Source organism: Kogia breviceps, chromosome 11, assembly GCF_026419965.1.
Source record: "Kogia breviceps isolate mKogBre1 chromosome 11, mKogBre1 haplotype 1, whole genome shotgun sequence".
NCBI classification, from domain to species: domain Eukaryota; kingdom Metazoa; phylum Chordata; class Mammalia; order Artiodactyla; family Physeteridae; genus Kogia; species Kogia breviceps.
The window spans coordinates 6,292,629-6,307,554 of NC_081320.1; the positions used below are offsets into that span (position 1 = coordinate 6,292,629).

Sequence of the window (14,926 nt, forward strand, 5' to 3'; positions counted from 1 at the left end):
TTGGTTTTAATTCTGGATCCTGAAAAATCTGCCCCAGAACTAAGAGAAGCCCCACATTTCACTGACCTCATCTCATGTTCTTTGCAAAGTTTTTTTTCATAGTTTGGATCAAACTTTTCACCCTCTGGGAAAGCTGGGGTGAACCCTTCCTCCCGAACCCTGTATACCTCTTTCCCCTGACACCGTGCTTGGGGTAGGAGACCCACCTTCACGATAGGAGCAAAAGGCAAGACCAAAGCAGCAGGAAAGCGTTGAAACCAAGATGCCAAAAGTTCTGTGTGTGGGGAACTGATGAAAAAGGGAATTTACCTGGTATAGCCCACCCTTTGCATAACTGGTACAACGCAGAACCCCCTGAGTCAGAGTTAACTCCTGGCCCTGTTGGCTCATGGTTGGTCCCGATAGCAAGTAATCCCAAGCCCACAATCTCCATCCTCATCGTCCGAGGCACACGAAAATCAGTTTGTTTTTAGGGACTTCCCTGGCGGCCCAGTGGTTAAGACTGTTCTTCCACTGCAGGGGGCACGGGTTCGATCCCTGGTCAGGGAACTAGGATCCCACCAAAAAAAAAAAAAAGAATGCTAAATCAGTTTGTTTGTAGAACTCTCTGAACTGATACACAGCCCAGAATAATTCAGATGGATGTTATTAAAGGATCGTGGAGAAAGACAGACATTTCTCGGGTAGGGTCACGCACTCATTCTGAGAAGGTGCTGGATGGCTAACCCTTCCTCTTTGGAGTGAGTGTGGTACAAATCTGAGCGCAGCGGCTGGAACACATTTGCTTTTGCCTGTGCCTATGTGTGCCAACCCTAGGACAGACCGAATTAGCGGACGGATGTGCGTGTTGGGGCTTTGCTTCTGTTTCCCTAAATGGTGGGGACAGGCGAGGACAGAACTGATCTGACCCAGCCCACGTGGCAAGCCCAGGCTCTCTGCCCACAGCTGCCCAAAGCTGGAGGAAGGTGGGAGGCTGGGGTTTTCTGAATCGCCCTTCGTAAGTTAAGTGCACGGGCTTTGCAGATACCTCCCCTGGAGTCAAATCAAGAAGAAACAACTTAGAGGAGCCTTTAACAGTCTTTAATACCTTTCCTGCATCTATTTTCTTTGGCATCTGCTGGGTGCTGAGGTTCCTGCCTCTGTGTGTGTGTGTGTGTGTGTGTGTGTGTGTGTGTGTGTGTGGCAGAGGGGCACACTTCAGGGTAACCCAGGTGACTTCCAGGAGGCTCGTGCGTCAATAAGGCAGCTGCTGGTTTTCTAGGTCCAGGATGACGAGGCTCACGTGAAAGTGTTTTCGCAAATGTGGTGCCAGGCGGCCCCTACCTTTTCGTGCTGACTCTATGTTGAGTCCGGCCAAAGAAAGATGTCCCCGAGTCCAGACAAAACGAGCAGAGGCGGAAGGGGTGTCCTGATTTAAGAGTCCTTATTACAGCAAAAGAAACCATCCTGAAAAGCGGGTTCGCTACTAAAAGATGGCGAGGAACAGAATAATGATTTTGCCCTAAAAAAGATTTTCCTGCCAGGCTTCCCCTTCGTTCCCTCTCGCACACAGCCTCCTCCCCCAAAGAGCTGCATTGAAGACGGACCCCAGATAGGAGCTGTTTTCTACTCCAGCGGCCCCATGATAACCTCATCCTCGAGAAAACCCACTTAAAAAAAAAAAAAAAAAAGTCACATGTAAGACGCTTAATTCGTCTTATACGTATCCTAGCTTCTCAGAAGTGGCATTTCAGAAAAAGTAAATAAAACCGGCTGTTCTATTTTTGGTCCTTCTTTAAAGAGCTGCATCCAAATTCCTGCTCTGAATGTCCCTGCGATAGTCTCCTAACCTCTCTGAGCCTTGGCGTCTTGTACACAAAACGGGGATAAAACAGCGCTTCCCTCCAGGGACTGCTGTCGAATCCAAGGCGCTAATGTGTGTTGCAGGGACAGTGGACACAGCCCTGACCCCGGACCCGATGATAGTTCACCTTTTGCCTCATTTGTTAAGGAAACAGGATAAAGAGAGGCCCAGGCGGCGCCGGGGACAAAGTTAAGGCATAAAAGACGCGCAGGTGGGAAAGTCCTACCGCGGCCCCCGGCCCCCCAGCTGTGAGAAGCACTTTGGGAGGTTGTTCAAGTAAAGAGGCATTTCATGCTTCATCCTGGAAGGGAGCGAGTTCTGTGCTTTTATTTTGTTTCTCTGGAAGGAAGTCGGATGTCAGCAGCTCCAAGAGCCAGTGGGTTCCAGAAGTGAAAGTGGACAGTCTGTGTCCTGCCTGTGCTTGTTCCTCCATTCCCAGCAACCCGGGGACTCTGACTCCCTTATCTGTCACGCGGAAGAGCAGACCGCGTGGTGCTCCAAGAGACAGGACGGATCTGGGTCCCGGGAGGCTGACTGTCCAAGCTGCAGGCATTCCCCCTCCCAGTACTTCTGGGCCTGAGGGTACTGGCCGAGGCTGGGGAAAGCCTCATCCTTGCACGGGCTGGATTTCAGCTGAGAAACAACATCCTCAGGTCTCAGGGGAAAAGGGAAGCACAGAACCTCCTGGAAGGGTCAGCAGGTCTGCCTGGCTGCGGGACCTGGGGCTCCAGGAGCAGGGAGAGGCCCCTTTGCTTTCTGAACCTCTAATTTTCATCTGGAACAGGTGAGCTACCTTGTGCTGGATGATCTCTGAGGTCCTATCTCAGTCCATTCTGGCGGCTATAACAAATGACCAGAGGCTGAGGGGCTTAAACGACAGAATTTACTTCTCACGGTTCGGGAGGCCGGACATCCAAGATCAAGGTGCCAGCGTGGTCAGTTCTGGTTAGGATTCACTTGCCACCTGCAGGTGGGGGCCTTCTTGTTGTGTCCTCACATGGTGGAAGGAGGGCTACCGAGCTCTCTGGCCTCTTCATAGGGTACTAATCCCATCCACGAGAGCCCCACCCACATGACCTAATCACCTCCCAAAGTCCCACATCCAAACACCATCACATTGGGATCAGGGTTTCAACATATGAATTCTTGAGGAGGCACAAATATTAAGTCCATTGTAGGCCCTTCCTTTCCTTCCATCTCAAAACCAACTTATTTTTAAAATTAATTTTCATTGGCGTATAGGTGATTTACAATGTTGTGTTAGTTTCAGGTGTACAGCAAAATGAATCAGTCACATATATACATATATCCATTTTTTTTCTTTTAGATTCTTTGCGCATACAGGTCATTACAGAGTACTGAGTAGAGTTTCCTGTGCTATACAGTGGGTCCTTGTTAGTTATCTATTTTATATATAGTAGTGTGTATATGTCCATCCCAGTCTCCCAGTTTATCCCTCCCCTGCCCTTTCCCCCTTGGTAACCATAAGTTTGTTTTCTACATCTGTGATTCTATTTCTGTTTTGTAAATAAGTTCATTTGTACCACTTTTTAAGATGCCATGGGACTTCCCTGGTGGCGCAGTGGATAAGAATCCGCCTGCCAATGCAGGGGACATGGGTTCGACCCCTGGTCAGGGAAGATTCCACATGCCGCAGAGCAACTAGGCCTGTGCACCACAACTACTGAGCCCGCACACAACTACTGAAGCCTGCGTGCCTAGAGCCCGTGCTCCGCAACAAGAGAAGCCACCGCAATGAGAAGCCCGCGCACCACAACAAAGAGTAACCCCAGCTCGCCACAACTAGAGAAAGCCCACGCACAGCAACGAAGACCCAACACAGCCAAAAATAAATAAAATTAAATCTTTTACAAGAAGAAAAGATTCCACATATAAGGGATATCATATATTTATCTTTGTCTGACTTACTTCACTCAATAGGATAATCTCTAGGTCTATCCATGTTGCTGCAAATGGCATTATTTCATTCTTTTTAATGGCTGAGTAGTATTCCACTGTATATATATATATATATATATATATATATATATATACACCACATCTTCTTTAACCATTCATCTGTTAATGGACATTTAGGTTGCTTCCATGTCCTGACTATTGTAAATGGTGTTGCTATGAGCATTGGGGTGCATGTATCTTTTTGAATTATGGTTTTCTCTGGATATATGCCCAGGAGTGGGATTGCTGGATCATATGGTAGCTCTATTTTTAGTGTTTTAAGGAACCTCCACACAGTTCTCCACAATGAAAACCAACTTATTAACCAGAATCGGCATATTTGTGTGTGTCCAGTCCAAAGACTAAACTCCTGGTTCCACTGAAAATCAGGAGATCCTGGCTCTGTAAGGAATTCTGACACAGGAGGAAAGTCACAGGATTCTTCCAGGGTGGTCAGAGCTGAGACCCAATTTCACAGGCCAGCCCTCTTTAGAAAGAAACAAAAGGTCACAAGAAATAGCACATCACGTTTATCATGGCGAAATGCCCCACACGTCCCATAAAATCTTAGAATTCATGGAATATGCTGAGTCTATTTGATTTAGTTTGAATTTTCAGACACCAAATGTTATCAGGCTACTTTGTTCTTATAAATGGCAAAAGCTTTCGAAAGCAAACTGCAACCCCAAGCTACTGCCAAGATGTTCTAAGTGTTTGGCTTCTATAGTTGAAGGATTTCACTTTTTCCCATGACGTTAGCTTTCAAGAGAACACTGGCCTATATTGTGCTTTTAATTGCTAGCATGTACCTTGTGTGAAAGAAAACCAAGTACTTCATTCAGAAAGAAGTCACCTTGGGGCTGGCGTTTACCCAGCTGGGTGTGGAGGAGCTTGAATGACGAGCTAGTCACGACAGCAAACAATAAGAAGAGTACTACAATTCTTCAGTTTTATGGAACTCGTTCACAAACATTCTCTCCTCTTGGTTTCCCCCTTCAGTATCAATACCTCCCCTAAGATGAAGTGATTTAAGTTTTGGTGTGTATGTGACTTGCCGAGGTCACTTGGCTACAGCGACCGTGTCAGGGTGTCAGGGCTTTCCGCTGCGGGCCACAAGCTGTCTTCACTAAGTTATTGTCAAATGCTGCTGACTCACCATAAAAAACACTGAAATAATGCCATTTGCAGCTACGTGGATGGACCTAGGGATTATCATACTAAGCAAAGTCAGTCAGACAGAGAAAGACAAATCTCATATGATATCACTTATATGTGGAATCTAAAATATGACACAGGGCTTCCCTGGCGGCGCAGTGGTTGAGAGTCTGCCTGCTGATGCAGGGGACGCGGGTTCGTGCCCCGGTCCGGGAAGATCCCACGTGCCGCGGAGCGGCTGGGCCCGTGAGCCGTGGCCGCTGAGCCTGCGCATCCGGAGCCTGCGCTCCGCAACGGGAGAGGCCACAACAGTGAGAGACTCGCGTACCGCAAAAAAAAAAATAAAAATAAAAAGAGTCAGCCTGCTGAGGGGTGAATGACGGCCAAGAAGGTGAAAACGCAAACCTGAGCTAGTGGAGAAGTCAGGACTGGGATGTGAGATGCAGGGGAGGGGGTCTGTGTTCATCAAGGCCACCTTCATTTAACTCTAAAGTCGAGGGGTCTTATGCTTCCCCTGGACACAGCCTCCAAAAGTGGAGCCTTTCCAGATCCAATGAAAGTAAAGCTGACACTCACAGGGCAGAGGTTTTTTTCTGAGCTGCCACCCCATGTTGGTAAACCTGGTGTGTGGAGTGAGTGACAGACTTCCCAAAGAGGGACTGTGGCGGGTGACAAGTGCTTCCAGGATCCCAGGACCAGGCAGGAGGAGGAGGCCGCCTCGGCCCCTCGGGGTCGAGAGCTGAGAGGCAGAGGCTGGAGTGGACACACTGCAGGGAAGTCCCAAAAGTAGCTCAAAAATCAGAAGCTCTCTTACCTCGAATGAAATCAGTTTGTCTTGAGCCATAAATCCAAGTGATTATCATCAGCCAAGGGCTCCTACACAGCATCGGCAATAGAAGAAAGTTCTCTAGCTGGAGAGATAGTAAAACCTCGACAAAAGCCCCATGCAAATTTGCTGTGAATGAGTTTCTCTCTCTGACAATCAATGAAAAGGGGAAGGGAGGATTTTAGAAATAAAATCCTCCCTGACCATTAAGAACGCCGTGGTGAGGTCAAGAGTAATCTCTGCTTTGGGTCTTTGGAGGAACTGAGAGTCCACAGCGACACAACAATTTGTTCTTGGCAACATGCCACCCCACCACAAACACACACCAATACTGGAGGTTTTAAACTGTTTTCATAGTTTTAGTAGAACATGATCTCCAGGGAAACAGGCATCTCATGTAGCAAATGATGATGATACCATGGGCCATGTCTTTTTTAAAAATTTGTTAAGGAATTCTCTTTTATTTTTTTTTTTTAGTTTCCTTTCTTTTCCTGCAACAAGAGAAGCCACCGCGGTGAGAAGCCCAAAGCCAACTACACTCCAAATTTCATATTGGAGTTGAGTTGATTAACAATGTTGTGTTAGTTTCAAGCGTACAGCAAAGTGATTCAGTTATACATATACATGTAGCTATTCTTTTTTTTTTTTCTTTTTTTTCTGGAGCTTGGCATGCGGGATCCTAGTTCCCTGACCAGGGATTGAACCCATGTCCCTGCAGTGGTAGCGCAGAGTCTTAACCACTGGACTGCCAGGGAAGTCCCCAAGTATCTACTGTTTTTCAAGTTCTTTTCCCATTTAGGTTATTATAGAATATTGAACAGAGTTCCTTGTTGGTCATCTATTTTATATATAGTAGTGTGTACATGTCAATCCCAAACTCCCAATCTATCCCTCCCTGGACCCTTCCCCTCAGGCCACGTCTCTTATAGATGGTACAAATGGGAGTGTTGATGTGGAAAATCCATGATTTGTTGGATCAACTCAGCAGCCGGATGAGCTCTTCCCTGTCTCACCACAACCCACCTCCTCCCCAAAACCCACCTCCTCCCCAAAACTTCTCAGGCTGTGAGGCAACGTCTAACCCTTCCCCCACTGTGACAACACACAGGCTGACTGTTCACACTGTGATGTGTACATCTATCATGCTGCCTATTTCTTTCTTTCTTTTTTTTTAAGGGCATACAGGTTTTTTTTAATTAATTAATTTTTTGGCTGCGTTGGGTCTTCGTTGCTGCGTGCGGGCTTTCTCTGGTTGCAGCGAGCGGGGACTACTCTTTGTTGTGGTGCGCGGGCTTCTCACTGTGGTGGCTTCTCTTGTTGTGGAGCACGGGCTCTAGGCGCGTGGGCTTCAGCGATTGTGGCACGTGGGCTCAGTAGCTGTGGCTCACGGGCTCTAGAGAGCAGGCTCAGTAGTTGTGGCGCATGGGCTTCGTTGCTCCAAGGCACGTGGGATCCTCCAGGACCAGGGATTGAACCCACGTCCCTGCGTTGGCAGGCGGACTCCCAACCACTGCGCCACCAGGGAATTCCCATGCTGCCTATTTCTAAATAGGCCTTAACCTTGCAAAACGAAACAGAGGAAAAATTGAAGCCTTCTAGTTCTGAAATTGAAATAATACTGGTATTCTGTAGATAGCACTTAAGATAAATCTGAATTTCACTGAAATGGACTATTGGTGAGGATCAATGATTGGGCACCAGACTCGAAATGGAATTACCCTGTCCCTGGGAACTTCCTCGAAACATTAGATTTTCTTCTCTGAATTAAGGCGAAAAAAATGTGATTAACATGTTTTATGTGTTTCATCCATCCCATTTGCTTTCCTGTCTTCTCTTGCAGAATTGGAAAATTTCATACAGCAAACTCATATTTCAGTTCTGCTTCATGAAATGCATGAAGTCTTTGTTTAAATGACTCCTGTATATTCAGAGATAGAACGTCCGTCAGAGTAAAAACTCTGTGGATCCCAGAAACAACAAAGCTTCTTAGAAACGCTTGGGCAGCCCACTGTCTGACTGGATTGAGGAGGGTCTGGTAGGCTGTCTCCTCCAAGTTTTCTTGGAAACAGATCACTGGAGGGGTGTGTCTCCTAACACCACTTCAGGACTCTTTGGAGATTACTGCAAGGTTGATCATGTCTAGTTAGCTTTCATGGAGAGCCTCCATTTCAGATATTCTCTTGTGTGTCCTCACAAACCACTGAAACACTCCACAAACAATTATCGTGGACTATTACACAGCCATTAAAATCATGTTTACCCTGAATGTTCAATGAACTGGAGTTTGGTTAAGACATGGAGGCACAGCACCCTTCCACACTATTTTAGCCATACACCTAGAGCATCTATCAATCTTTCAAAGAGGTGAGCCCCTTCACCCAGGAATCCTCCACTGGTAGTCCCTGAGAAAAATCTGAAATGTACCTGAAGATATACAGATCAGGAGGTTAATACAAACAATGTTTGCAATAGTCAAGAAGTGGAAGCAAAGCCCCATAAATGTTTAACAGCAGGGAATGGGTTAAATGAATTATGTGTCAGCCATACTTTTGAATATTACTATGTAACCTTTAAAAAGAATAGATATAAGAAATGACCATAAAAAACACCTCATGCCACACACAAAAAAGTCACTAAATAAAACGCATAGAATTAGTTCTGTTGGTTTAAAAAGAAAATGCATATATGGGTATATATGTAAATGCAGCGAAAATGACTAGCAGGTTACACCCACATGGCTAACAGCAATCACCTCCTGAGAGGGGTGGAGAGCTGTGGGATACGTCAGTTAGGATGCTTTTGGCTACAACTAACAAAAAACCCAACTCGACCTGCTTTAAAGGGTCAGGAAGGTTTCAGGATCTCCCAAACGTCCTAAATCAGAGACTCCTCTTGGGTAATTCAGAAGGTCAAGGGCACTGTGGAGGCCCCATTCTTCACCTTTGCATTCTTCCCCAGGTCAGTTGGGACCTGGCCCAGCCTGCTCTGGTGGCTGACGGCTGCCCCACTTACAGGCATTGTGTCCATAAGAAGAAAAGCTGCCACTTCCTCCCACGCCTCTTTTTAAGAGTCAGGGAAGCCCCCCAGTAACCCACCTTCACGTTTGATTGGCCAGGATGAGGGCCATCTGCTCACCTCAAGCCAATCACTGGCGAGGACAACAGGCCCCGCCCCATGGTTGCTCAGCCAATCAGGATTTACCCCTGAGACACGTGGACTAGGGTTGACTCCTGAGCAAAATCAGGTTTCTACCCAGCAGAAAAAAGCGGGTGATGGTTAGGTAGGATCAGACAGCAAAGCAGATCTTTTTCTTTTTACGAAGAAGTAGTTGTGGATTATTTGAAAATTTTAATATATTATTTTTAAAAAAATCTAACATTAAAAAAATAATTCTAATGCATAGAAAAAAGACTGAAGGGAAACATACCTCGAGATTGTGGGTAATTTCATTTTCTTCAGTCTTTTCTACATTTGCCAAAAATTAAGTATACTTTTATAACAGAAAAATAACTTTTACAATGTTCTCCAGTTCTCAGTATTTTGACTTTCAAAGGGGCGCAAATATCCCTCGAGACATTGCACAGCGCCACTTTTGGTTCACAAGAGGCTGGAAGTATCGCGCAGCTCGGCTCTGTCACCTGCCTTCCTTTAGGAGGGCTTGTGTCCACCGGAAGCCCAGACGATTTTCAGTGACCTGGGACATAACCCTCCACGGCCTTCAGCAAAGTAGCGAAATGCATAAAGTCAGGGCCGTGGGTCCCACCTCCTACCCTCGCGCCCCTAAAGGCTTTTGCACAGCAAAGGAAACCATAAACAAGACCACAAGACAACCCTCAGAATGGGAGAAAATATTTTATCTCCATTTTAAGCGTTCAGATGCGCCCTGCCCCGGCCTTCTCTCCCTTGTTACCGTACCCCTCCCCCCAGGTTGCTTGGGCTCCAATCACTGCTCTACTTGCCCTTCCCTCACGCATATCACAGGGTCACACAGGCCGTTGCCATTCTCTTGCACTTGGTTTTCAAGGTTTATTTGGGCAGGGCATGGAGTAGGAGTGGAAGCAGAGAAATCTCCTTTGCAAATGATAAGTGGAACTCTCAGGCATACACAAAAGAGCAACGTGGGCTGAAGCACTTAGAGGGCTACCCAGATTACCCCTCCTAAAATCGGGGGGAAGGAGACCGCTACCTTGGAACAGCCATCTTCCCCAGACGTCAGGAGGAAGCAGTCACCTCAGAGCATGAAGTATAAAGCACTGGGTGGTGAATTCCCACCCGCCCCGCACTGCCTTCAGGGAACTCAGATTAAACTGAAGAGGGCTGATGGATGGCTCTGACCCTTAAAAGGGCCTGGCCAGGGACACACCAATGCCCTTCCCTCCAAAACATATTTTGAAGGCGTGCCTGATTGCCACAAACACCAGTAGGTCTTGATCAACAGAACCTACAGGGTGAGGACCAGGAACAGCCTCGGGTAAATATATTGCTAGAAGAGTGTCATCAAGGCTTGCCAGAAGCCAGGGCCCTGCAGGACAAGAGTGGAGATGTGGGTGCTTCCCATCATTCCATTCTGCATCCCACTAACTTGCACAGCTGCCCGCCCTCCATCTCCAGGCGGGGTTCTCTACTGCCCACCTGGGGTTTGTTGATTAACCAAATGGAATCTCTAATTGGTGAAATACGCACAAAAATATTTTCAGGAACCTCTTCTTCCTCCTTGCCTTGCAGCCATCAGCAGTAATAAAAGCAATCTCTTTTGTTATGCCTTACATGTGTCCTTCACTGGTCATCCTACCAACTGGACCAGGCAAGCATTATTCCCATTCTTCTTCTGACCAGGACGCTGAGGCTCAGGGAGGTTAAAAAAAGTTGCCCCCAGTCACACAGTAGCTGAGCAGGGAGGCTACGCCAGGTCTGTCTGATTTCAATATCTGCATTTTCTTTCCTGGCAAGTCACAGAGCTTTCCATTTAAAGAACACTAGAGATCAAGGATGACCGATGTGAGAGCCCTACCAGAAAAGTCCCCTTTCCTCGGTCCCTCTCGGGCCACACCGCTGAAGAGTGGTGTTCCAGGGCCTCATTTCAGTCTAGAAAGAATCTCCGTTCCTCATCTTAGCTCCTTGAGGGCAGGGAGGACCCATGTGCTTTCTTTCCCTGTCACCTGGGCCTACTACGCAACAGATGCTTGGTCAACACAGGCTGAACTGAATTAAGAATATTCCAGAAACTTCTAGTGTGTCACAGCCTCCGGAGCACCTGGGATCTTGTATCAGAAATGCAGAATCTCAGGTCCCAACCCAGACCCAAGGTCCCCAGACAATCAATGCCACGCGCTATAAAGTTTGACACGTGATGTTCTGCACCCTCCACTTTTTTTTTAAATATACCTTTGTTTGTTTGTTTGTTCACACCAACGTAGAAGATAAACTTTCGTTTCTACTCCGAGTCATCGTATGGAAACCACACATTGTCTTGTGACCCACCAAAGGTCAAGTGATCTCTGGGGGAACGTTACCCAAGACATTACTTTGCTTAAAATGCCAAGTGGTCCCCAGCCTCAAAGAATTCAGTGAGAAACAGGAGTGCCTTAGATAAAGACTGCATTAAAAAAAAATTCCCCCTTTAAATATGTTCACATTTAATAAGTGTTTATTTAGTGCTCTAAGGTGCTATGAATCATCTTCAGATTTAAACTAGAATTACTCAGAGTTGAGTACCCGCTTAGCATTCAGCAATTCCTACCCTTTGGATAACTGTCATCGACAAGTCAGCTCATTTCCTACACCTACTTATTACTGAGCACTGATGATGAACCAGGCCTCGGAAGGATGAGATGCTGGGGGGGGCGGGTATGAATGTGGCAGCCCCTGACCTCCTATCTCTTTGCTACCCATAGAAGGAAGATCAGGAACATGCTAATCAAATATTTCTGTAAGCAAATAATGCGTGTCATTTCCACTGTTTAAATGCAAAACTCAGTTAGATGCTTCTTTGATGCAGCCAATTATACTGTTGCTGTAAGAAAGCCAGGAATACGGTGTCACTGTGCTATTTTCGACGCCTCATAATCTGACCTCTCTTGGGAAAGAGATGCCACCCTGTGCATGGCATTGGCATGGGACGGTCGGCGCCTGGATCACCATGGAAAAACTGACTTTTCACGGAAAGAATAAAATACATACTTGTTTTAGAAATTAAGAAAAAGGACTTAGCCCTCTGGAGGCTTAAGCTTCAAAAGCCAAACTTATGAACAATTACTATAAAGGTGGTGATATAAAGAGCACATGCATGCGTTATTATTTTAATCTGAAAGAAATCACTAATTTTGAATGTTTAACCTAAAAACTAGTAGCAGTGCTAAGAGCCAGGTATAAAGCGATTACCAAGAGTCAAGAAAGATTGTTTCAAAAATAAGATGAATTCAACTTCATAACGACACACATCAGATGATGTCGTCATTTTAAACTACTTTTACTATTTTTAAAATCGTTTTCAAAATTAAATATCCAGAAATAGTCAAAAGGGGCCCAAACGCTTACAAGAATCAAACGAGCTTAAAAACAATTGTCATTTGCTACAAAAAGATGAATTGTCGAGTCACCATCTGAACACTCATTTCTCCAATCAGGGAATTTTTTTCATCACACTAATTAGTGAAGCCTCACTTGGTTATTTTCTTGGCATGTTTAACTCTTTGGGGGGTAACGTTTCATTAATAACATATTTCCTCTGGAATATATTCCCTTCTCTGGCCTCCATGGGAGTCAGTACGGGGAGCAGTGAGAATAAAGCTGATTCCACCTCTGCTACAGTGGGACAGATCAGCAAATAAACAGAGGCATCCATTTCCAAGAAGAAAATGGCTAAAAACGGCATATTTACAATTCTTCTAATCCACGCTCCACATCTCTCTGTGAGATGGAAGACAATTATTGAAAACCTTTACGGTGCACACTTTATTTTTAACTAAATCTTTAGGTAGACTGCTGAGAAATGCCAATACTTCTACCAGTCTTGGTTTAGCTGTGCAGTCAAACAGATTTTCTGCTTTTGCAAAATAGTGGCCCAAGTCTGAATAGCTCATTTAAACATCATATGTATTGGGGAGTTATTCTAAAATACATTTGGGGGTTATTTTTGGCAAACTTCTCCTTCAAGAAATCTTCTGGGCAGAAAGACACAGCTACTACTTGCCCTTGAATTTTGAACTAGCACTTCCCAAGGAAGAGCAATTAAAACTTGCTGTGTTTTCATGCAAGTCATAATAAGTTGGTCAATTGACGGATCAGGGACTGAGTTAGCTACTGTCCCACAGACAGAGGGATGGACGGGGCCGAACCCTGCCAGGAACTGCCTCAGAGCTAATTATCTGGGAAGTCCAAATGGGGAAAACCCTTCTGTTGAGGAAAAGAAGGTTTGGGTTCTAAATAACCAAGAATGACCAGCTCGTCTCTGCTAATTAAGTTAATAACTACTCAATATTTTACCTTAAAGAAATAGGCCAATCAATTTAATGAGTCAAAGGAGCACGTACTAAAAAGACGAAACTCGCCAAGCTCTCCCCTTTCGGACCCCTTCTGAACACCTGTTGAACTCAGGGGCTTTTAACTTTCCGAACTAAAGCCTCCCGGATATAACCTTGGGAGCTTTTAGACTTTCTGGAAGTGCGTACGTATTTTTAAGGTTTCCATCTTGCTTCATCGACAAAACTGGTTACTAATTATTTATGAACCACAGGGCAGAAAACAAACTTTCTTACCTTGAGCAGTTAAGGAGGGGCAGGCAGAGGAGAGGGGCTGGTTTTTAATTTGGCCCCTTGGTACCCGTCCCTACCCCCCTCCACCACAACCCCCCTCGTTACCGACCCCGCGGCGCTCTACGGAAAGGTCAAAGGTAAGCCTCCCTCCTCGGCTCTGGGAGGGGGCACACCTCCCAACAAAACAAGCCCCTGGCATCCAACCTGAGGAGCTCCGGTTGGCACGGCGGCGCGAGGGGCCGGGCCACGCGCTCTCCGGGCGTCCAGGGGGCACGCTCGGCACCCATTCCGGCCCGGAACCAATTCCGACCTAGGTGGTGCCCGGGGCGCGCACGGCACTCTCTCCGGGGGTCCGCGGCGCCCCACGCTCCGGGGGGGGGGAGGCGCGCGGTGGGGCTCGGGGAGGCCAATGGGCGACCCTCGAGGCTGCTACCCGGGCACGGCCTCCGCCCACCCCGAAGGTACTCTCAGAGCACCCCAGATCCTGCGGTTCGGGGATGTCTCGTCCTCTGCCTCTTTGGCCAGACGCGCCCGGCGCCCACCCGCCCGGCCGCCGCTGCGGTCCCGCAGAACACGATGTCCCCGCAGCGGGACCCGGGACTGGGGACCCAACCGCCCCGCGCCCCCGACCCCCGCGCCGCGCAGCCCCGGGCCCAAGCGTCCCTCCCCACCCCGCGTGTCCACCGCGCCGGCGAGCAGGTGACCGAGTCCCGCGACCCTGCGCGCACGTCCTCCCACCCGGGCCACCCGCGTCCCGGGGTGCGGCCCTTACCTCGGAGCGGGCCGGGGCGGCCCCGCGGGGCCGGGCGCGGACTGGGCCGGGGAGACGCGCCTCCCGCCGCCGCCGCTGGGAGCCGAGGCGGCGAGCGGGCGCGGCGAGCTCCTCCCGGGCGGCGGCGGGAGGCGCTGCTCGAGCCGCCGCCGCCGCCGCCGCCGCCGCGGCTGCGGGTCTCGGAGCTACGCGGCCGCGGCTCCCGGGCCGCCGCCGCCGCGGGTTCCCTCGGCTCCTGCGGGAGGCCCGCTGCTCGCGCGGCAAACTCTTCCGCACGCAGAGCCGGCGGGGAGAGCCGCAGCCGCCTCTGCCTCCTCCCCTCCCTCCTCCCGCCTCCTCGCGGTCCTCCTCCTCCTCCTCCACCTCCTCCTCCTCCTTCCCTCTGCCGCCGCCGCTGCCGCCGCCGCCGGCCGGGTCTCTCCTGGCCGCACGCCGGGCCTTGGCCGCGACCCAGCCTGGGCCACGCACCCTGCGCGCCGTAAGGGCAGACGGAGCCCCGGACCCCCCAGCTTCCCTGGGCGGCTCAGACACCCGCGCCCCGAGGCCGCCACCGCCTCCGCTGGGCTGCCGGGGACGCGCGGCGGGGTCCGGCCGGGGGCGCGGGGTCGGGACTGGGC

The 14,926-nt window shown here is 48.6% G+C and overlaps 1 protein-coding gene across 7 annotated transcripts in view; it reads right to left on the reverse strand.

Moving 5' to 3' along the window:
* NPAS2 (neuronal PAS domain protein 2) overlaps positions 1–14,926 on the reverse strand; it is a 268,685-nt gene that overhangs the window by 178,097 nt on the left and 75,662 nt on the right. Inside the window, exon 1 of one of the 7 annotated variants that reach the window (XM_067007114.1) lies at positions 14,310–14,394. The exons of 3 other annotated variants lie outside the window; for them this stretch is intronic. The gene's annotated coding sequence lies outside the window, so the exon portion shown is untranslated. Of the gene's footprint in view, positions 1–1,323; positions 1,404–5,771; positions 5,945–13,741; positions 13,821–14,309; positions 14,395–14,926 lie in introns of those variants that run through there. 3 more of the 7 variants (XM_067007117.1, XM_067007115.1, XM_067007116.1) reach the window with 3 other exon arrangements.